The following is a 24575-nucleotide window of genomic DNA, read 5'->3' as shown; positions in this document are numbered from 1 at the left end:
GGAGCCTGTTTCCGATTCTGTGTCTCCCTCTCTCTCTGCCCCTCCCCCGTTCATGCTCTGTCTCTCTCTGTCCCAAAAATAAATAAACGTTGAAAAAAAATTTTTTGTTTTAAATAAAAAAAAAAAACAAAAAAAAACTGAGAACAAACTGAGGGTTGATGGGGGTGGGAGGGAGGGGAGGGTGGTTGATGGTATTGAGGAGGGCACCTTTTGGTATGAGCACTGGGTGTTGTATGGAAACCAATTTGACAATAAATTTCATATTAAAAAAAAAAACAATTTACTATAAAAAAAAGAGTGACAGTCCAGCAGCAATCCAGATGGCAACTGGAGAATGGAAGGCTCCCCAAGGAAATTCTCCAGAGGCAGAGAGAGAACTGGGAGATTCCACTTTGCTAGACTGAACCATAAGGGGAATTTTATGAAAATGCTATTAAAAGAATTTAGGAAGGATTAGAGACAAGTTCAAAGAAAATCAACACTTAAAATGAACAAAACACCCTAGATACGATATAAAGCAGAGAGGGTAGAATATTTAGAGCTCAAGTGATAAGTCCTTGTCATAAAGTAACATAAAATCTAATTGGGGAGCCAATCCACAGATATATTAACCAGTGTTTTTCAAATTTTTTTCTTTTACCAAGAACTATAAGAAATATTTCTTACATGATGAGCCAGCATATATAAATATCTATAACAAAAGTACCATAGAACAATATCACCAGTATCCCCTTTTTGAAACTTTGTGTTTACACCACTTTGCTTTTATGAAAAACCTACTTCAGTACCTGTTTTTGCTACCTGAAAGAAATCTGAAGAGGATTTTCGCTTTTACCAAAAAGGTGAAACACAAAAACCAAAAACTGCATTCAGCATTTGTTTTGCAGTGAGCCTTTATGGAAAAGGCACCCCTCAAGCAGCCACAGTGGCACCACCAAGTTCCCTGCCCAGAAACACACTCAGCATCTCAGCATCAAGCTGTGCCAGCTTTGTACAGTGTCTGTGAGCATCTGAACTTTATCTATGATTTATTTTGGGCATCCATTAGCAAGATACATCCTAAGGTATCAGAAAAGCCTAAGAGGTTAATTTCGGATCTGGGAACTCTCAAAGTTTTTTTGCCATATAAATTAATGGTAATTGCTTCTTTCCTTTACACTATTTTGGTTTATGAAAGTTTTCATAAGAACGCTCTACTTTTGGATAGTGGGGAAAACCTGTACTCCTTTTGATATATAACATATTTTGATATTTTCTATTGTGGTCTATTTTATTCCATGTTTTAAAATGCTGATCACAATCCACTAAATTGACTTCACAAGTCGCTAATGGGTTGCAACCCACATTTTTTAAAAGCACTGCAAAAGACTACAGTATGTTTTATTGAAAACAAAAAAGAAAACACTTCTGGAGAATTGGAGGAGGCAAGAAGGAAAGCAAGAAAATCAGAGACTTGATAGAAAAAGGATTGGAAATGAGTTTTCAAGAAAGGATAATTTTATAGGCAGTGAAAGGGAAGGAAGGCGGCTATTCCAAGTGAAGAGAAGGTTAAGTAAAGGCTCAAAAGCAGGAAACAGGGTGTGCAAAAGGTATGGCAGAGCAAAGAGTAAGTTCAGATGAAGGAGACAAATAGAAAATAGAGATAGGGAGGCAGATTAAAGACTAAGCACAAAAGGCTAGACAACTATGCTGAGGAGTCTAATGTTATTCTGATGGCCATGGAAATCCAAGGAGTGGATCCAAGGAAATGTTCCAAGGGGATTAGGGGGTGTTAGCAAATTACACTGATGTTTCTACTATCTCAGTGTGACTTAGTAACTTTGTATGCATACATTACATAAATTAAAGGCAACATAGTACGTGACTAGAAGCTGAGCAGTAAAAGCAGCTTATTTTATCCATTCTGATTTATTTTTCTTTTAAAAAATTTTTTTAATGTTTATTTATTTTTGAGAGAGAGACACACACAATGCGAGTGGGGGAGGCACGGAGAGAGGGAGACACAGAATCCGAAGCAGGCTCAAGGCTCTGAGCTGTCAGCACAGAGCCCAAGCGGGGCTCAAACTCACGAGCCTTCAACCTGTAATGCACAGCCCATTGACTGTCACCAAGCTAGAAGTCAATGAGCCTAAGAAGCCTTCTCTGATCCTATATAGCTGGGTTAAATGCTCTTGCTGTGAACTTGGGCTCCTGGGGCACTTCTCCTGTTCTAGCACTTTCTACCCTGAATTATAACTATTTGCCTTCACAATTACACCAGAATCTCCATGAGGGCAGAGGTTATGTTGATTTTGATGATCACCAAAGCCTCATCCACTATTCCAGTGCCTAGCCCATAGTGAGCACTCAATAAATATTTAATGAATACAAAGTTTTTGTTTAGTGTACCAACATATAACTTTAAAGTCTATACCCTGATGTTAATGTCTAGATTTGGAAAGCCAAAATCTGCTTTAAGTTAGTACAACCAATCCATATCCCCTACCTATGCTGCCAGTATTTTAATTAAGTGGATCTAACTGTACAGACTGATTCTGCAGAAGTGCTGTCCCAAATTAGGTTGACTATGTAAGGCAGGGTGAAAAGTTTGGATTTGAACTAATAAAGAGCTATTGTAGGTTAAGAAAGGTAGGCATGCCATTAAAATAGGGCTTTACGAAGATTAGTCTCTTCTGGTATGCAAGATAGAATGGGGGGAATTTTTCCTCCATTTTTTTAGCCTGTTTTCTTTTTTTTTTTTTTGAGTGTGAGCAGATGGCCAGACTACTCAACAAACATTTTTTGAGGTTCTACTATATTCTATGAGCTGTATTATATTAAATGAAATAACTTCATAAACTGTAACTTGGGCTTTAATGAAATGAATACAAATTATTGCGAGCTGAACCACATTAATGTTAGCATTCTGATGCCGTAAAGAGAGTCTGTGGTGCTTAAGTATAAATGGGAAAGTGCCTACATAAAATGACTGAACTTAGTATTATTTTCATAGAACCAAGTTACATTACTTATTATTTTCTTACACTGTTAGTGCTCCTATATTGATAAATAATTTTAAAGTTTATTTATTTTGATGGCACAAAAACAGACCTCAGATCAATGGAACAGAATAGAGATCCCAGAAATGGACCCACAAATGTATGGCCAACTAATCTTTGACAAAGCAGGAAAGAATATCCAATGGAATAAAGACAGTCTCTTCAGCAAATGGTGCTGGAAAAACTGGACAGCGACATGCAGAAAATGAACCTGGACCACTTTCTTACACCATACACACACACAAAAACTCAAAATGGATGAAAGACCTAAATGTAAGACAGGAAGCCATAAAAATCCTCGAGGAGAAAGCAGGCAAACACCTCTCTGACCTTGGCCACAGCAACTTCTTACTCAACACGTCTCCAGAGGCAAGGGAAACAAAAGCAAAAATGAACTATTGGGACCTCATCAGAATAAAAAGCTTCTGCACAGCAAAGGAAACCATCAGCAAAACTAAAAGGCAACCGACAGAATGGGAGAAGATATTTGCAAACGACATATCAGATAAAGGATTAGTATCCAAAATCTATAAAGAACGTATCAAGCTCAACACCCCAAAAACAAATAATCCAGTGAAGAAATGGGCAAAAGACATGAATAGACGCTTCTCCAAAGAAGACATCCAGATGGCCAACTGACACATGAAAAAATGCTCAACATCACTCATCATCAGGGAAATACAAAACCACAATGAGATACCACCTCACACCTGTCAGAATGGCTAACATTAACAACTCAGGCAACAACAGATGTTGGCAAGGATGTGGAGTAAGAGGATCTCTTTTGCATTGTTGGTGGGAATGCAAGCTGGTGCGGCCACTCTGGAAAACAGTATAGAGGTTCCTCAAAAAATTAAAACTAGAACTACCCTATGACCCAGCAATTGCAGTACTAGGCATTTATCCAAGGGATACAGGTATGCTGTTTCAAAGGGACACATGCACCCCAATGTTTACAGCAGCACTATCCAAAGTATGGATACAATAGCCAAAGTATGGAAAGCGCCTAAATGTCCATCGATGGATGAATGGATAAAGCAGATGTGGTGTGTATAAATATAATGTGTGTGTGTGTATACACACGTGCGTGTGTGTATTCTTTTTGATTGCTGAGTAATACTCCATTATACATACATATAAATATATATATATATATGTATGTATATGCTCCTTTGTGAGCATACATGTATATATATAAAATGGAGTATTACTCAGCAATAAAAAGAATGAAATCTTGTCATTTGCAACTACGTGGATGGAACTAGAGGGTATTATGCTAAATGGAATTAGTTGGAGAAAGACAAATACCATATGATTTCACTCATATGAGGACTTTAAGATACAAAACAGATGAACATAAGGGAAAGAAAGCAAAAATAATATAAAAACAGGGAGGGAGATGAAACATAAGAGACTCTTAGAGAACAAACAGAGGGTTGCTGGAGCGGTTGTGGGAGGGGGGATGGCTAAATGGGTAAGGGGCTTAAGGAATCTACTCCTGAAATCATTGTTGCACCATATGCTAACTTGGATGTAAATTATAAAAAATAGATTATTATATTTTAAAAAGTTTATTTATTTTGAATGAGACAGAAAGAGAGTGTGAGAGCAGGGGAGGGGCAGAGAGAGAGAGGGAGAGAGAGAATCCCAAGCAGGCTCCCTGCTGCTGGCATGGAGCCTGATGTGGAGCTTGAACTCACAAACTGTGAGATCATGACCTGAGCTGAAATCAAGAGTCAGACACTTAACCAATTGAGCCACTCAGGCGCCCCTCAAAAAAAAATTTTAAAGGGGAACCTGGTGGCTTAGTCAGTTGAGTGTCCAACTCTTGATTTTGGCTCAGGTCACAATCCCAGGGTCATGGGATCAAGCCCTGAGTCAGGCTCCTTTGTGAGCATGCAGCCTGCTTAGGATTCTCTCTCTCTCTCTCTCTCTCTCTCTCTCTCTCTCTCTCTCTCCTCTGCCCCTCCCTCCTGCTCACGCACATGCTATCTCTCTCTCAAAAGAAAATAAAGTAAAAACAAATTTTTTTTAAATAAAAGAAAATCACCTTATAAGCTCAAAATGTTGTTTATGGCCTACTACCTCAGATGAAATGAGGTACTTCTTGCTTTCTACCTGTAAAAGTAAGTCTGGGGGTGCCTGGGTGGCTCAGTCAGCTAAATGTATTTCAGCTTGGGTCATGAACTTGAGGTAGCGGGATCAAGCCCCACGTTGGGCTCTGAGCTGATGGCGTGGGACCTGCTTGGGGGTCTCTCCCGCCCCCCCCACCCCGCACCGTGCACTCTTTCTCAAAATAAATAAATAAACAATTTTTTTAATGTTTATTTTTGAGAGAGAGCACAAGCTGTGGAGGGGCAGAGAGATCCAAAATAGCTTCGATGCTAATTTTTTTTTTTTAATTGTTTATTCATTGGTGCACCTTGGTCGCTCAGTCAGTTGAGCGTCCTACTTCAGCTCAGGTCATGATCTCCTGGTTCCTGAGTTGGAGCCCCATGTCAGGCTCTGTGCTGACAGCTCAGAGCCTGGAGCCTGCTTCGGATTCTGTGTCTCCCTCTCTCTCTGCCCCTCCCCCACTTGAATTCTGTCTCTCTCTCTCTCTTAAAACTAAACATTAAACAAATAAAAAATAAAAATAAAAAGAGAAATTGTTTAAAAAAAAAAGTCTGAAAATCAATATGGTCCTTCAGGATATGGCTAGCTCTGGTGGGTCCTAGAAAGACTTAACAGCAAATGATGACCAGGGTAGTATACAATTATCCAACAAATATACAGTCTTCAACACAATCACTTACCTTCTTTCTCCAAGCGACACAAACTTTATATTTTAATGATTAGAAAGTCCATGAGAAGACACTTCATTACACATATACAAGATCCTTGTCACTGAGGATTTGAGAAATCTGTCATTTTAAGAGAACTGTGTGCCTGATAGATCCTTCTGCTTCTGTAACATACTTGCACAATAAACCATAATGACTCATAACCACCATCCATTACCTTAGTGTTTCGTAACTTGTTTTCCACTTTTCCCTCCTTTTAAAACTGAACTTAAGGCAATGTACACAGAATTATGATAAGTGAACTTTAATAGTAAGAGCTTAAAATTACAAAAGAGAAAAACCCAGAGTACATTTCGATGGCTTGCCTCCAGGTTTTTCCATTAAAACTTAAATGGACATTTAAAGTGTACTGTATTCTTTTAATGAAGGTGGAAAAATAGTTTTGGTTGTCATAATTTAACAATTCTTTTTATCTAAAAAAAATTAATGTTATTTATTTTTGAGAGAGAGAGCTGTCAGCACAGAGCCTGACATGGGTCTCAAACCCACAAAGCAGGAGATCATGACCTGAGCTGAAGTCAGATGCTTAACCGAGTCACCCAGGTGCCCCAATTTTAACAATTCTTAAACAATGATGTTGTATATTGTTTTGATATGATTTTGAATCCACCTGCTTGTGACATAAATGAACCTATTTGTAAGAGGAAGGTAAGGAGTAAAGAGTAAAGTTCATAAAGAGTAAAGTTGGTGTAAGTTGTGTCAGGATTTCATCATCTCATCCATTATCATTGATAATTACTCCATAGCTCAGCTGCTGAGGACCCTGCTTGGGCTTATCAATAAAAACATATGAAGAAGCAACTATGGCAAGTGGACATTTAGACTATAAATACCCAGAGTCTGTAAGGACTATCTGAGTGTATTCAGTCTGGCAAGACTACTCTTTGCTGATATAAATAGCTCTCCCAAGACCTCAGGGCACTGGACCCTGGTGTGGTAAAGGCAACTGTTTTATCGGCAGCGGTGAAAACTGTGCAGTCGTCCCAAGAAGAACATCTTTCCGATCAACATCAGTGCCACTGTTCCTTACCAACACGCTCTAGGAACAAAGGACTTTCACTTTTGCTCTGACAGTTTAATGTCAGCTCTCAGTTGGCTGAGCTGTCTCTCCTGAGTGCCGACTATATAAAAGTATATACCTCAACTAAATTTGGGCTTTATTTCTTTTATCATCCCTTGCCTGGAACAATAGTGTGATTCATCTACCATTATTTGGGATATGTTATTTCTTTATTGGTTTATTAAGAGACATTATCCTGTATGCTATTGGCTTATGAAATTACTACAGTGAACCTACATTAAATAAATTGCTGGTGTTAACCTTAAAAATAAAACTTCCAGTTATTTTATCAGCAAAAGATGGGTTTATCTGGGAGTAAAAGAGAACTGCAAGCCAGAACAAGTAAGCTACAGCAAAAGGACAGACAAGTCCAGAGAGGGCTCACAGGCTCTCCTATAGAGAAAGAGGGTAAGCTGGGAAGGCAGTTATAAAGAAAGAATTCCATTGGTGCAAACTGGGAACTGGAAGTATAGTGGATTTTCATTGGCTAGATTGTGGCTATTTCTCATTGGCTGAGTTTTTGGGAGAGAGCCACATAAGATAAGCCTTTCTTCCTTCTGTTGATAGTAAAGTAGTAGCCACATGCAAGGTCTATCTCTTTCTGTTGGGTCTGCAGTTGACTACAAGTGTGGGTGTGAGAGTTTCACCTGTCCCCATTTTAGTGAGGTTTCCCATTATTAAAAAAACATTTTTTTTAAGTTTATTTTTTTGAAAGTGAAAAAGAGAGAGGGGAGCATGCATGCACTTGCATTGGGGGAGAGAGGAAGAGAGAGAGAACCCACGGTAGCGTGGAGCCTGACATGGGGCTCGACCCATGAACCAGAAGACCATGACTTGAACCAAAATTGGGTGCTTAAACAACCGAGCCCCCTGGGTGCCCTGAGGTTTCCCATTATTAATTTTCTCACTGGCAAAGACAAACTCAGTCTCTGAGCATAATTTGCCTCTCAAAACAAAAAAAATGTACTACAATATTGTGATTTATATAAAGAAATACATATATTATTTGGTCTTTATCAGTTTCTGGCAGAGCTCCTAAAACCCTCATAAGTGACAAAAATGATAAGGGTGAAACAGGTGTCTTTTGTCATTCATGTAACAAGCCTGTCTCAATCACACCTGAGTTTATGTTAGGTGATTTCTGGAAAACCCCTAGGTAATTTATTTTTTTTTTTTAACGTTTTTATTTATTTTTGAGACAGAGCATGAACGGGGGAGGGGCAGAGAGAGAGGGAGACACAGAATCGGAAGCAGGCTCTAGGCTATGAGCCATCAGCCCAGAGCCTGATGCGGGGCTCGAACTCACGGACCGTGAGATCGTGACCTGAGCCGAAGTCGGACGCTTAACTGACTGAGCCACCCAGGCGCCCCGAAAACCCCTAGATAATTTAAGGATAGGGACTGGTTGCCGGGGGAACCAATCTGATTAGATCAGAGGGATGGACCTTTCAGTCCCACCCACCCCCACCCCTGGGGAGGGGAATGGGGCTGGAGGTTGAATAAATCACCAGTGGCCAATGATTTAACCAACTATGCCTACATAATGAAACCTACATAGAAAACCAAAAGGACGGGATCAGAAAGTTTCCGTCTGAATTGGTGCACACAGAGATGTGGGAGAGTGGTGCACCCCTGACTGAGGGCATGGAACTTCCCTCATCCCTTCCCACATACCTTGCCCCAAGCATCTCTTCCATCTGGCTGTTCCTGAGTTACAGCTTTTATAATAAACTGGCAATCTAGTAAGTTAACTGTTTTTCCTGAATTCTGTGAGCCACACTGGCAAAGTAGTCAAACCTGACGAGGGAATCGTAGGAAATTTATAGCCTGTCCTTCAGAAGCACAGGTAACCACCTGGCCTTGCAGTTGTCAGCAGAGGGGGGCGGGACGACAGTTCTATAAAACTGAGCTCTTAATCTGTGGGATCTCCAGACAGTGTCAGGATTGAGTTAATTTGTAGGACACACCCAGCTGGTGTCTCAGAACTGCTTGGTGTGTGAAAAACTGCCACACATTTATAACCAGAGGACAGAATTGTTCAGGGTATTTCATGTAAAGGAAAACAAGAGTTTTTTCCTTCACAACTACATGAATATGAATCCATATAACATTTTGTTTTTTTAAAAAACAAAAATGACCAAACACACTGATTCATTATCTAACAGTCACACCATACATCAACATTTCAAAATGGTAAAAATGCTCCCAAAATTTACAGTATCATTAATTTTTTTTACTAGAAATCACACAGATCAGAAAATGTTAACAAAAAGCAGCGACAGTTTCTGTAACAGCTTTGCATGATCTGAGCCACACTTCCCACCTACTTTTCACTCTCCTACAGTGTATTCCACCAGTACATTTTAGAACTTTCGCAAATTAAGTTAGAAGTTCTTGTTCACCTCAATTCATCTCTGGTGAATGGCTGTGTGGAACTCCTAATTTAAGTACAACTGAATTACTGTTCTCTGATTAGTGTGGAATAATTCTTGGATTCATGGCAATGCCAGGCTAAATGACACTGTAAAGAAACCCTTTGTTTTCAAATAAATCAGTGGTTGGTTTTAGATAATGCTATAAAGAATCTTATTCATGTAGTGTACCCTAGTTAAAATTGTAAAAGTTGAAAACAACAAAACTTCCACCTCTATTTAAAAAAATAATCTTTATTTAAAGCTTTTTTCTTTATATGGATTTAATAGAACCATAGAATTTTAGAGGTAGAAGGAAATTTGAGTAATTTACAATCAAAGAAAATCAAGTGACTTGCTAAGGATCCCTTAATAAGTTAGTGGCAGATCTAGCACTGTAACTGGGGCTTTCTAAATTCCTCAGCCAAAGCTATTAAGTATTATAGAATATTATGGATAGGATAATATCAGCCAACATTTATCACATTCCTACTTTGTGCCCTTTACTATGCCAAACATTTTTACATCTATCATCACTTTCCTAAATCAGCTCATAAGATTTTTATTTTTATTTATTATTTTATTATTTTTTTAATGTTTATTTATTTTTGAGAGAGAAAGACAAAGCGTGAGCAGGGGAGGGGCAGAGAGAGAGAGAGGGAGACAAAAAATCTGAAGCCAGCTCCAGGCTTCAGGCTGTCAGCACAGAGCCTGAAACGGGGCTTGAACCCACGAACCATGAGATCATGACCTGAGCCGAAGTCAGACACTTAACCAACTGAGTCACCCAGGTGCCCCTAGATTTTTAAAACACTTAATAAACCAATCAAATTCATTCCTTTAGTCATTTGGTGTTGCCACAGAGAATATTGCCACATGATCTAAATGGAGAGGGAAAATTCAATTACTGTAATAAGTATAGTACTGAAGAGCATGTGCTCCAATGACACACTTCACTCAGAAATTTCCCTCCCAGGGTAGATATAGATTTAGAAAATCTAGGAATGCATTTCTGTGTACTGGCCTCTTTGCCAAGGACCTAAAAAGACTTCTGCAGCTATGTTCTCCCTCTTAATACACTTCTGTACTTTTTCCACTATTACATTCTTTTTGATTCTTCTGTAGCTACTGTTTGTTCTTCAATCTATCTAACTGCTGTCATCTCTGATAATCCAAAAATCTGGATAATCTAGAAATAATGTAGAATTTTTCCTCTATGTTCTGACCCTCACTCTTTATCTACTTAGGCCAAATGGCCTTCCAAAATGGTCACTGTTGGATAACAGGATTCATTAAATGAGAGATCATTCTAACTACAGTTAAAAAAACAAAACAAAACACTAAAATGTGGGTATAATTTCAAAACAATAGTTTATTTGTAAAATGCAGGATAATTCCCATATGTGCTGCAAGGCAAGTAAAATTATATTGTCTTCACAAGTACATGATGCTTTAAGGAAAAGAATTTACTGGTATTCATACATTTATACATTTTAAAAATTGCCTCTATTAACTGAATTTCACATAGCCTTTCTACCACTGCAAATTTTGAAATGTGTATTTCATAGAATTCTTGTAGGTGCAGATCAAAAACTGTTACCATTGAAAATTAAAAACAAGAAAATTCAACTATATACCAATTCTGCTTAGCGTGAAGATATGGGTTACATTTGTTACATTTTTTGGAGCAGTCACCTCCACCACATGTTAGCAATAAATTCTTAATTCCTAATAGGTAAGTTGATCAAATAAGACTGTTGATTCATTTGAGATGAGATGAGTGTCAATACTGTTGGAAAAACTATTTCAGTGCACTTTACTAACAAATCCTATCACAAAGATACAAAAGAATCATGGACCTGAGAAAATAGCACTGAACTTAAGTTACATTTAAATTTTAACATTAAAAAGTAATGAAAGTAAATAATTAAAATTTTTTTTTTTATTTTAGAGAGAAAGAGTGAGAGCAGGGGAGAGGGACAGAGGGAGAGAGAGAATCCCAAGCAGTCTCCACACTCAGCATGGAGCCCGACACAGGACTCCAGTGTGCTGAAAATAAATAATTTTTAAATTTAATTTTGTTTAAATAGCCCACTAAAACAACATTATAAGTTTGCATTTCAGTCTTTTATCTTGATAGTAAGTTTTCACATCTATACTAATATAAATCATTAAAATGCTTTAATGGGAACATCTCAGCAGAATATCAATAAGGAAAGAGAAGACATGAACACCAGACACCAATGAGACCTACTAGACATACATAGAACATTTCCAACAACAGAAACAAAATACACAATCCTCTCACATATACATGAAGCATTCTCTAGGGGAGCCCATATATTTGGCCATAATAAGGCCTCATTAAATTTAAAAAGACAGCAATCATACAAATTATGTTCTCAGACAACAATGAATTTAAATTAGAAAGCAATAACAAGAGGAAATTTGGTAAATTCACAAATATGTGGAAATTAAACAACACATTCTTAAGTAACCAAGGGGTCAAAGAAGAAATCACAAGAGAAATTAGGAAACACTTTCAGATAAATGAAAATGAAAACACAACATACCAAACCTTCTAGAATTCAACGAATATAGTGTTCAGAAGGATTTTTATAGTTGTGAATGCCTACCTTAAAAAAGATCTCAAATCAATAGCCTAAACTTCCACCTTAAGACACTAGAAAAAAAAGAGCAAGCTAAACCCAAAGCAAACAAAAGGAAGTAATAATGACTACAGTAGAAATCAATGAAATAGAGAACTGAAAAACAATTGAGAAAATCAAAAGTTGGTTCTTTGAAAAAAAAAAAATAACAAGATTGGTAAACCTTTAACCATACTGATCAAGAAAAGACTCATTAGTAAAATAAGGAATGAATGGGAGCCAATTAGATCACCTAGATGAAATGGGCAAATTTGTAGGAAGGAAAAAACTACCAAAACAAACTAAAGAAGAACTGGAAACTAAATAGATATATATAGAGGTGCCTGGGTGGCTCAGTCAGTTAAGCGTGCAACTCGACTTAGGCTCATGTTATGCCAGACTCCTTGCTGGGTGTGGAGCCTTGCTTAAGATGCTCTCTCCCTCTCTCTCTGCCCCTTCCTCTCTCATTCATGTATGCACCGCTCTCCCTTTCTCTCTCTCAAAAAAACAGATATATAACAAGAGATTGAATTAGCAATAAAAAAAAATATATCCCACAAATAAAAGCCAAGGTCCAGATGGCTTTGCTGGTGAATTCTACCAAAAGCTTAAAGAAAAATTAATATCAATCTTTCACCAAATCTCACCTCCTCCTAAAGAAAAAGAAGAGGAAGGAACTCATTCAAGGAGGCCAGTATTACCGATACCAAAACCAAAGATATCAGAAGAAAATTACAGATCAACATAGTGCAAAAATTCGCAACAAAATACCAGCAAACCAGATTCAGCAACATATAAAAAGGATTATATACCTTGACCAAATGTGATTTATCCCAGGGATGAAAAGATGGATTAACATCTGAAAAATAATCAAATGTATTACTGTATTAACAAAATAAAGGACAGAAACTACACGATCATTTCAACAGAGGCAGAAAAGGCACTTGAAAAATCTAACACTCTTTAATGATAAAAACATAGCAACTAAGAAGAGAATGTCCTCAAGCTATTAAAGGGCATCTACAAAAAACCCACAGCTAACATCACATGTAATGAGGAAACACTGGATGCTCTTCTCCTGATATAAGGAATAAGACAAGGATATCAACTCTCTTCATTTATGTTCAATGTTGTACTGGAGGTTCTAGTCATAGCAATCAGGCAAGAAAATATTTGTAAAAAACATTCAGATTGATAAGGAAGAAGTAAAACTATATGTGCAGATAATATAATCTTATATATAGAAAATCCTAATGAATCCACCAAAAAACGATTCAAACTAATTAAGTTCAGCAAGATTAAAGAATACAAGGTCAATGATTAAAAATCAATTGTACTAACATAACATTATGTCAATTGTACCTCAATAAAAAAAATTAATTGTATTTCTATATAGTAGCAATGAGCAAACATAAAATGAATTAAGAAAACAATTTCATTTACAACAGTATCAAAAAGAATGAGATATTTAGAAATAAATTTTATTTTATTTATTTATTTTTAAAAAAAATTTTTTTTTCAACGTTTATTTATTTTTGGGACAGAGAGAGATGGAGCATGAACGGGGGAGGGGCAGAGAGAGAGGGAGACACAGAATCGGAAACAGGCTCCAGGCTCTGAGCCATCAGCCCAGAGCCCGACGCGGGGCTCGAACTCACAGACCGCGAGATCGGGACCTGGCTGAAGTCGGACGCTTAACCGACTGCGCCACCCAGGCGCCCCTTCTGCTTCATTTTTAAAATTTATTTCTAGGGGCGCCTGGCGCCCCTTCTGCTTCATTTTTAAAATTTATTTCTAGGGGCGCCTGGCGCCCCTTCTGCTTCATTTTTAAAATTTATTTCTAGGGGCGCCTGGCGCCCCTTCTGCTTCATTTTTAAAATTTATTTCTAGGGGCGCCTGGGTGGCACAGTTGGTTAAGCGTCCGACTTCAGCCAGGTCACGATCTCGTGGTCTGTGAGTTCGAGCCCCGCGTCGGGCTCTGGGCTGATGGCTCAGAGCCTGGAGCCTGTTTCCGATTCTGTGTCTCCCTCTCTCTCTGCCCCTCCCCCGTTCATGCTCCGTCTCTCTCTGTCCCAAAAATAAATAAACGTTGAAAAAAAAATTTTTTTAAAAAAATGAAGCAGAAGACTTATACACTGAAAACTACAAAACACTGTTGAAAAATTATAGACGATCTTAATAAATGGAAAAATGACCCACGTTCATGGATGTGAACACCAAATATCATTAAGATGGTAATACTCTCCAAACTGAGCTACAGATTCAATCAAATCCCCATCAAAATCCTAGTTGTCATCTTTTGATAAATCGATAAGCAGATTCTTTTTAATTTTTAATGTTTATTTGAGAGAGAGAGAGAAAACACAAGCGGGGGAGGAACAGAGAGACAGGGAGACACAGAATCCGAAGCAGGCTCCAAGTTCTGAGCTGTTACTACAGAGCCCAACACAGGGCTCGAATCCTCAAACCATGAGATCATGACCTGAGCTGAAGTTAGATACTTAACCAACTGAGCCACCCAGGCGCCCCAACAAGCAGATTCGAAAATTCATATGAAAATGCAATGGAGGGGCGCCTGGGTGGCGCAGTCGGTTAAGCGTCCGACTTCAGCCAGGTCACGATCTCGTGGTCTGTGAGTTCGAGCCCCGCGTCGGGCTCTGGGCTGATGGCTCAGAGCCTGGAGCCTGTTTCCAATTCTGTGTCTCCCTCTCTCTCTGCCCCTCCCCCGTTCATGCTCCGTCTCTCTCTGTCCCAAAAATAAATAAACGTTGAAAAAAAAATTTTTTTAAAAAAATGAAGCAGAAGACTTATACACTGAAAACTACAAAACACTGTTGAAAAATTATAGACGATCTTAATAAATGGAAAAATGACCCACGTTCATGGATGTGAACACCAAATATCATTAAGATGGTAATACTCTCCAAACTGAGCTACAGATTCAATCAAATCCCCATCAAAATCCTAGTTGTCATCTTTTGATAAATCGATAAGCAGATTCTTTTTAATTTTTAATGTTTATTTGAGAGAGAGAGAGAAAACACAAGCGGGGGAGGAACAGAGAGACAGGGAGACACAGAATCCGAAGCAGGCTCCAAGTTCTGAGCTGTTACTACAGAGCCCAACACAGGGCTCGAATCCTCAAACCATGAGATCATGACCTGAGCTGAAGTTAGATACTTAACCAACTGAGCCACCCAGGCGCCCCAACAAGCAGATTCGAAAATTCATATGAAAATGCAATGGAGGGGCGCCTGGGTGGCGCAGTCGGTTAAGCGTCCGACTTCAGCCAGGTCACGATCTCGTGGTCTGTGAGTTCGAGCCCCGCGTCGGGCTCTGGGCTGATGGCTCAGAGCCTGGAGCCTGTTTCCAATTCTGTGTCTCCCTCTCTCTCTGCCCCTCCCCCGTTCATGCTCCGTCTCTCTCTGTCCCAAAAATAAATAAACGTTGAAAAAAAAATTTTTTTAAAAAAATGAAGCAGAAGACTTATACACTGAAAACTACAAAACACTGTTGAAAAATTATAGACGATCTTAATAAATGGAAAAATGACCCACGTTCATGGATGTGAACACCAAATATCATTAAGATGGTAATACTCTCCAAACTGAGCTACAGATTCAATCAAATCCCCATCAAAATCCTAGTTGTCATCTTTTGATAAATCGATAAGCAGATTCTTTTTAATTTTTAATGTTTATTTGAGAGAGAGAGAGAAAACACAAGCGGGGGAGGAACAGAGAGACAGGGAGACACAGAATCCGAAGCAGGCTCCAAGTTCTGAGCTGTTACTACAGAGCCCAACACAGGGCTCGAATCCTCAAACCATGAGATCATGACCTGAGCTGAAGTTAGATACTTAACCAACTGAGCCACCCAGGCGCCCCAACAAGCAGATTCGAAAATTCATATGAAAATGCAATGGAGGGGCGCCTGGGTGGCGCAGTCGGTTAAGCGTCCGACTTCAGCCAGGTCACGATCTCGCGGTCCGTGAGTTCGAGCCCCGCGTCGGGCTCTGGGCTGATGGCTCAGAGCCTGGAGCCTGCTTCCGATTCTGTGTCTCCCTCTCTCTCTGCCCCTCCCCCGTTCATGCTGTCTCTCTCTGTCTTAAAAATAAATAAACGTTGAAAAAAAAAAAAAAAAAGAAAATGCAATGGACCCCAAACAGTGCAATCTTGAAAAAGAACAAAGTTGGAGGACTCACACTTTCTGATTTTAAAACTTACTAAAAAGCCGCACTAAGCTAATTAAGACAGTGTGACACTGGAATTAGAATAAAAATGAGAGTATAGAAATATACCTTTACATTTATGGTCAATTGACTTTTTACATGGATGTCAAGATAATTCAATGGGAAAAGAATATAAAACTTTTTTATTTTCCTTAAGTATTACATATAACAGACTCCGGAGTATGCTGTGGGTAGGCTTATTCTGTCCTCTTTATTCACTGTCTGTGAACTCTTACTTCTTTTTAAACCTTTCTTGAATTTCCTCAGTATCTTTCCTACCATCTTTGCCCATCATATAAATACCTCAGATAACAGAATATGAATTGAGACCTAAAATGTTTTTTTCATTCTTGTGAGCTCATCCAGTAACTGCCAAGACACATGATATACCTACCTTAGCTAACATCCCTCAAAGATTAACATGATAGATTGTACCTGCTCTATCTCCAAATTTATATAAGTGGTTGCTGATTATCATCTTTAAGGGATTTTAGACAACCATTTCTTAGAGTTGGCAAAGTTCATCAGGCATTGGTTGCTAATAATAGGAGTTTAATACCTCTGCAGATTCCAACATAAGGCGTTCAAAACCTCTAGGTTCGGGATTTAACCCATTCAGTAATTAAATTTAGAACTTTAAGCTCTTTTTCATTAAGAAATATATTATATTTAAGACATTTTCAGTAAGCTTTCTCCTTGAAGTCAGGCACCAGTTACTAAACTAAAAAAAAAAAAAACAATGTAATCTCAGAATAATAAAGTAAAACTAAAGAGCCAGTCTTCAAACTCATTTAACTACTACCTCAACAGCAGATGGTAATCTGAGTTATCTGTAAATCAATTCTGTCTGTTCTTTCAGATGAGGGGTTTGAGCAGAGTCAGCCTTTAACCCCTTCTCAAAGGCAGAGGAGATCTCCTGGTAAATCCAGGTAGATGTGTTCAGATCAGCACTGTCCTGTGTTGCCTACATATAGCTACCTTCAAAACCTCACTGAGCCCCAATTTGCTCATCTGTAAAATAAAACTAGTCACCTGCTCCCCAGAGTTATTCTAAGTATTTAATAAAATAATGTCTTAAAGCACCCAACACGTGGTAGATACTCAACAATATTCCTTTCTCTTTGCTCTCCACAAAGTAAAATACAGGTCATAAATGGCAAAAAGTAAAAAAAAAAAAAAAAAAAAAAAATCCTGATGAAAGAAACTATTTGGCTTAGTGTGTGCTGAAAAGAGCAGAATTATCTAAATACTAAAAGTAAATCAAACTTTATTTTCTAAAAGCATCAAACTCATACAATCTTAAGTAGGTAAATTATAATCATGATGATAAGATACAAGATACCATGGGGGGAAAATCAAATAATTTTCCACTAATTATGTTGGTATTGTCTAATCATTTTATTAGGAAACAACTGAGTATCCAGTTGGCAGAATACTGCAGACATTTTCAGTTAACTGATTCAGCGAATAAGCCAACAATAACTTAAGATTTGGCTGCATTTGCAGTATCAGGATTTCCTAAGGGAAGGCTTAATAATGAATCTTAGCCACCACACTTGAGAGAGCAGAAGGGAACAGGTCAAGATGCCCGCAAAATACTATTAGTCCTTTGAGACTAGACTACACAAGGATTCTTTTAAAAAAGATTTAAAAGAACAACTTTTTTGAGAGAGACAAATCAAAAAACAGACTCTTAATTATAGAAAACTGATGGTTACCAGAGGGGAGGTGGGTAGGAGGATGGGTTGAATAGGTAAAGGGATTAAGGAGTGCATTTGTTGTGATGAGCACCAGTGATGCATGGAAGTGTTGAATTGCTCTATTGTACACCTGAAACTAATATTACACTGTATATTAATTGGAATTAAAATTTTTAAAATAAAAATATAAAATTGTGTTATTGGACATATGGAAAAGGGAAAACAGAAAAGGGTAGATCTATTTTCTGTTAAGTCAGGAAACCCATAGACATGATTTTTTTTTTTAATTAAAAAAAAAATTTTTTTTAAAGTAGGCTCTACACCCAGCATGGAGCCCAATGCCGGGCCTGAACTCACGACCCTGAGATCAAGACCTAAGGTGAGGGGCACCTGGGAGGCTCAGTCGATTAAGCGTCCAACTTAGGCTCTGGGCATGATCTTGCGGTTCGTGAGTTCAAGCCCTGCATCAGGCTCTGTGCAGACAGCTCAGAGTCTGGAGCCTGCTTCAGATTCTGGGTCTCCTTCTCTCTTTGTCCCTCCTCTGCTCATGCTCTGTCTGTCTGTCTCTCTCTCTCTCTCTCTCAAAAATAAACATTAAAAAAAAAAAAACCACTAAGCTGAGATCAAGAGTCAGACACTTAGCTGACTGAGCCACCCAGGTGCCCCCCATAGACATGATTTTAAAAAAGATTTTTATAGTGGGCTATATATTCACATGATTCTAACAAGAGTATACAAAAAATACACATGAAAAGTCTGCTTCCCATCCCTGCCCCTACCCACACAGCTCTCATCACCCAATCCCACTTGATAAACAGTGTTAATTTCTTAAGTAGCCTTCCAGAGTCTGTCTGTGCTTAAGAAAAGCAAAGCAAAAATATATTCTTATTCTTTCCTTGTTTTTCTACACAAAAGTAGCAATTTATAATACCATTCTGCATTTCAAAGGCAAATTTTTAATCCTAAATGTCAAATAAAAACAACAAATAAATTCAACAGGACAAGGACTTTTGTTCACACTTGAGTGGACTTTTAAAAGGAGGAACATAAATGATGTTAATGTCAATGAGAATCAGAAATAAAGGAAATCCAAAGGAGGAAACAAAATTCAAGGAGAAAAGGGGGCACAGTCTTATTAATCTCTTTAAAAATGTTCTCTGCTAAAACACACAAGTATCTTATCTTTCATTAATTAAAAAGAAATCATTTCCTTACAGACAAAAAAAAAAAATTAACCAAATATTCATGAGAAGAGAAAAGAAAGAGGAGGGATAAAAGGAGATCAATCAGAAAAGAGAGGTACTTGTGTCAGAAAGGATTAAATGCCAAGTATGCACACATAGAACTACAAAAATAAGAACCACTTTTTAAAATTCTAGCAGTCTCAATTTCTGAATGTTTACTAACCTAGTTCAAATAAGCAAATGACATAGTACTTTCATGTTTAAGCCATCATCAATTTTAGCATCATGTTGTTTGAAAGCTGAATAAAAATGTCTTTTCACAACCTTTTTCATTCATATCTATGAAAATAATAGGCCTTTACTCTCAGGGTAGCTATTAAGCAGCTATTGTCTTGGTGTGGAGCTCCTCAAAACATCTCGCCAAAGCACTTTTACAGCTGAGCTGAAGGTGGTATAAAGTCAGCTACCTGGGCCTGACTTGAGAGACTCTCCAGTGGCAACCTATCATTCTTGTAACCAGTATTGCTTCTTCTCTGACTCCCAAGGATCAAAGGCTGATCTATGCTTCTCACCAATGCATATCCCTGCTGATGAAAATCTGGAAGGAAAGGGTTTGGAATCCTGACATACCACTTTTCAAAGACAGCTAGGCTTTAATCTAAAATAGCTTTCTTAGTCTTCCACTTACTTAAAACAAAAGAGACTGTTTTTAAGCCAGGTATCTAGAGCTAGATGTGTTTTCTGAAAGGAAGAGTGGTCTTTTCTAGGAGTTAGCTTTCATGACCAAAACAGTGAACTCAATCCATTATATAGCTAACATCTTCAACAGGAAAAAAGTAGCACAAAAGAATGCTATTGCAATGATATGAACTCCCCCCCCCTGCAAAATTATAAACAGTTTTAAATTTCATTATAAATGCTAATGCTTAAGGAAAACCAGGTTATTTAGAGAAAAGGAGGTGGGTGGAGACTTCTATGGATATTTTGAAAGGAATTACTGGGTATTCTCAAGGACTTTGAAGGTTGAAACCACTGGTTCTTTATAATGTCTACCTTCCCTCCCAAACTAAAAGCTTTCCTTTCCCTTATGAAAGGCTTGTTCCTAACTGTATCACCATGATTAGTATCTTTTTTGCTCAAGATGAAAATGAAGAGAGTGGGATGGAAAAAGAACAGAAATTTCCTTGAAGCAAAAGCTGGAAGAAAAGGGGATAGGGAGGTTTAAAAGCTACTAAACTGTCAGAAAGGGAGGAAGGCGGGAAAAAGGTATACGAGGACTGTGTGGGTGATAGCTGTGCACATGCTCAGTGGGTGGAGAGATATTAGCCTGGACAGGTGCTGTCTGGAAAGACTGGTGGCGTTAGTATGCAACTAGGGAGTTGTATGTATGAAATTATACTAAGTCAGGTGTTACTAACTCTGAGACAGTCTATAATAGAATAGGATCACAGGGAACTTCAAGGTCACCTATTCCTCCCTACCACTGGTGGGAGCTTTATTAAACCAAATAGTCCAAACCACGTACTTATCATTCAGAGACGATTTCAAAACATCTAAAGTTCAGCTATTCTAATTCTTAACTGAATTTAACACTTTTCTTGGTTCAAGTCTATTACTTCTGCTTCTCCTGTAGTGATCACAGTCAAGTGCATGTGAATATTTCATTATTTCTCTTCTTAAACATCTTGTATTTTAGATGTACTTAAAATACAAATATTGACTGACTTCCACTAGAAGGATTTATGCTGATTTGGATGGATTTGTCAGTCCATCTACATACCTTCACCTCATCCCCTTGATGAGCAGTATAGTATAAATTTCCACGAGTGTTATCCAGGTTTAGGGTATGGCAGGTGGCCAGGAAACTGTAAATAACTGGTTCAAACACGCATGGAATCTATGACGTTGGTTGGCTACATAAACATGATTCTCTAACCAACAAAGCATGCCTGTATAAGAGAAATTTTTTATTTTTTTAATATGGAATTTATTGTCAAATTGGTTTCCATACAACACCCAGTGCTCATCCCAACAGGTGCCCTCCTCAATGCCCATCACCCACCCTCCCCTCCCTCCCACCCCCCCATCAACCCTCAGTTTATTCTCAGTTTTTAAGAGTCTCTTATGGTTTGGCTCCCTCCCTAACTTTTTTTTTTTCCTTCCTCTCCCCCATGGTCTTCTGTTAAGTTTCTCAGGACCCACATAAGAGTGAAAACATATGGTATCTGTCTTTTTCTGTATGACTTATTTCACTTAGCATAACGTGGATGGAACTGGAGAGTGTTATGCTAAGAAAAATTTTTTAAATGGCACTGAAAATATGGATATGCACGCACAGAAGTTTAGAAAGATATACTCTAAAATGCTAGTAGTGATTATTAATGGATGGCAGATTTTGGTGATTCTTATTTTCTCTCTTTTTTTTAAATTTTATTAGAGAGAGAGAGAGAGAGCGCGAGCACCTGTTTCCCAAGCAGGCTCCACGCTGTCAGAGCAGAGCCCCATGCAGGGCTCAAACTCAGGAACCATGAGATCATGACCTGAGATGAAATAAAGAGTCAGACACTTAACTGACTGAGCCACCCAGGTGCCCCCATTTTCTCTTTTTCTTTAGAATTTTCTTGAAAAAAATGTATTACTTTGGTGATTTAAATATATTTTAAAAGACACAAAAGAGGGAGCATATAAATACTGGAACTAGAAAATGGATAAATTATTAACTATGTAACTGTCAAATTTTACATACATCTATAGATGTCCATGATCAAGTACTAAATAAGAAAAAAACAAATTGTGTAGAATGATTACCATTAAAAAAAAAAACCTTCAATGTACATTTACAGATACACAAATTTATATAAACATGGGAAAAAGTCTAGAAGGATATAAAAACTGGCAGTGGTTCTCTTTGTAGGTAAGATTGAGTGGAGTTGACTTATTTTTTATGTAACATACTTCTCAGTTGCTTAAATTTAAGGGCATGCATACCTTTGAATTACAGAGGTGTAAATCAAAAATAATGTTTAGAAAACATACAACATAATAATAGAAATGTGGGGGGAAGATGATGTATAGCATTTTCTTGGGAAACTAAGGATATGATTCTTATATTCTTTCTTAGCTAGTCATATCATATAATATACATGTGCATTAGATTATATAGTCTATACACTTGGTCTTATGTGTATTTTTGTGTGCATATATGGATGCTGAATTGGAAACCAGATCATTTTAAGTTAATTTTAACCTATTTTTATTTTAAAAACAGGGAAATAAATAACTAGAGAAATAAAGGTGCTTCTCATTTTTGAACTCAAGCAAACAATTAGTCAAGTCCTAGTGACACTGCACTGTACTTGAAGACATCTCATCCAGCTCTCTCTGGAATGGTTAGTCTATCAATGAGTCCAATTTTGTGTATGCATATATTGTATATGAAGTCTATTTTTTTTTAATTTTTTTTCAACGTTTTTTATTTATTTTTGGGACAGAGAGAGACAGAGCATGAACGGGGGAGGGGCAGAGAGAGAGGAAGACACAGAATCGGAAACAGGCTCCAGGCTCCGAGCCATCCGCCCAGAGCCTGACGCGGGGCTCGAACTCACGGACCGCGAGATCGTGACCTGGCTGAAGTCGGACGCTTAACCGACTGCGCCACCCAGGCGCCCCTATATGAAGTCTATTTTACCTATAGAAAAAAAATTGGTATTGACTGGCATAGAATATATATCCAGAACCTGAATGGAAGCAACTAACATGAATCATATTCATTACTATATGCAATATAAATACAATGTATTTTAATACAGTAAATACAGTAAAATAAATAACATTATCATCTCAAAGTTACAGGCATTCTCCAAAAAAAAGTAAGCCTTTAAAAAGGTACAAAATCCAGGCCTTTACTCAGCAAAGTCCTATCAAATCATTCCTCCTCTCAAGTTAAAAGCCATTAAATCAGCCCTCTACATTTTGATTATGTGCAGACAAATTTCTAACACAGCCTGAAGAAACAGCTACCTATAATGATACTTCTGCATTTGGTGGTAAAAACGAGCTCTGCCTGCTGATATCATACAATATCACAGACGTTTTTAATCCTTGCCAGACATTCTTTGATCACATGTAGGTCTCCCCTATATTTATGGCCCTGTTGAGGGGCCAGCACTCTGCACAAATCCACCCTGAGAGCACACTAAATATCTTACTTCACCCACACATCTCCTCTCTTCCATCTTACACATTATCAATCTCTTACCCTACAACAATTCCCTTTATATCATCACCCTCCTACCCTCCTTTCACTCACCCCCACCCCCAACCCCACCTGAGGAAAACAGATTTTGGTTTTGAGTAACAGAAGAAATGCTGACTACAAGGAGATGGACCAAGACAGGTTGTAGGACGTGGGGAATAGGAGAGGCTGTGGGAAACTGGACAAGGGCAAGGATATTGTACACTGCCCTAATTCCCTTTGAAAGTTCCCTGGCTCTGTTTCATACAGGTAATAAAATTTCCCTTATTGATGCTCTGAATCGGCCTTCATCATTTGATTTCCATGTCGTCTTCCTCAGCAAGACAATTAACTCAAAGTTAGTACTGAGTTAAAATTACTCTGACACGAACTACAAGAGGTGGAATCGGCACCTCTTAGATTTACTTTTCTCCATGAAATAGGAAAAAAAAAAAAAGTGAAATGAGAACAAAGAAGCCACCATAGGTAATGGAATAGGTAAAGGAAAACAGAAGCACTGAGTCCCTTAAAATAACGTGGGAGCTGTTTCTGTCAGGAATAACATGTTACATAATTTAAGTTTCATGAATCAGCACTTTAGTCAGTAATTTACATGAATTAAAAAGAGAGAGAGAGAAAAAACATGAGGATCAGAAAAGGTAAAGTGGTTTCTGAAACAAGGCAGGTTTCAAAAGTATTTTATTCCACCCCCACACAGAAGAATGTTGACAGGCAGATGACTCAGTCTGGCTTCATTAAGAGCTTCTTACCACCTAATATTCCTCATGGGTAAGTCCATCCCATCTCTCTTTTTTCCATGATACCCTTCTCAATTCCTCCCTCCAGGTAATGGCCATATTTCCTAATTGAAGGTTATCTATCTGGAGGTCACATACATTAGGATTCAGTGATTATGCTGGAAGGATATAAATAGTTGAGGGGTTTTTTGGTTTGTTTAAAAAAAAAAGATCCTTGGGGTGCCTGGGTGGCTCAGTCGGTGAAGTGTCTGACTTTGGCTCGGGTCACGATCTCACAGTTCATGAGTTTGAGCCCTGCATCGGGCTCTGTGCTAGGAGCCTACTTCAGATTCTGTCTTCCTCTCTCTCTCTGCCCCTCCCCTGTTCCCACTGTCTCTCTCTCTGTCAAAAGTAAACATTAAAAAAAACTTTTTTAAAAGCTCCTTTATACTAAAGGACTTGCAACATTTCAAAGAATTCAGTAGTAGT

At 38.1% G+C, this 24575-nt stretch overlaps 1 protein-coding gene across 3 annotated transcripts in view; it reads right to left on the bottom strand.

Moving 5' to 3' along the window:
- Positions 1 to 24575, bottom strand: part of SGK3 (serum/glucocorticoid regulated kinase family member 3) — a 142657-nt gene that overhangs the window by 114661 nt on the left and 3421 nt on the right. The window contains exon 2 of one of the 3 annotated variants that reach the window (XM_047842618.1): positions 12813 to 12859. The exons of the other annotated variants lie outside the window; for them this stretch is intronic. The gene's annotated coding sequence lies outside the window, so the exon portion shown is untranslated. The remainder of the gene's footprint in view (positions 1 to 12812; positions 12860 to 24575) is intronic. 3 annotated transcript variants of the gene reach the window in all.

This window comes from Prionailurus viverrinus, chromosome F2, assembly GCF_022837055.1.
Source record: "Prionailurus viverrinus isolate Anna chromosome F2, UM_Priviv_1.0, whole genome shotgun sequence".
Classification (NCBI taxonomy): Eukaryota; Metazoa; Chordata; class Mammalia; order Carnivora; family Felidae; genus Prionailurus; species Prionailurus viverrinus.
This window is presented reverse-complemented; position numbering and strand designations above follow the sequence as displayed.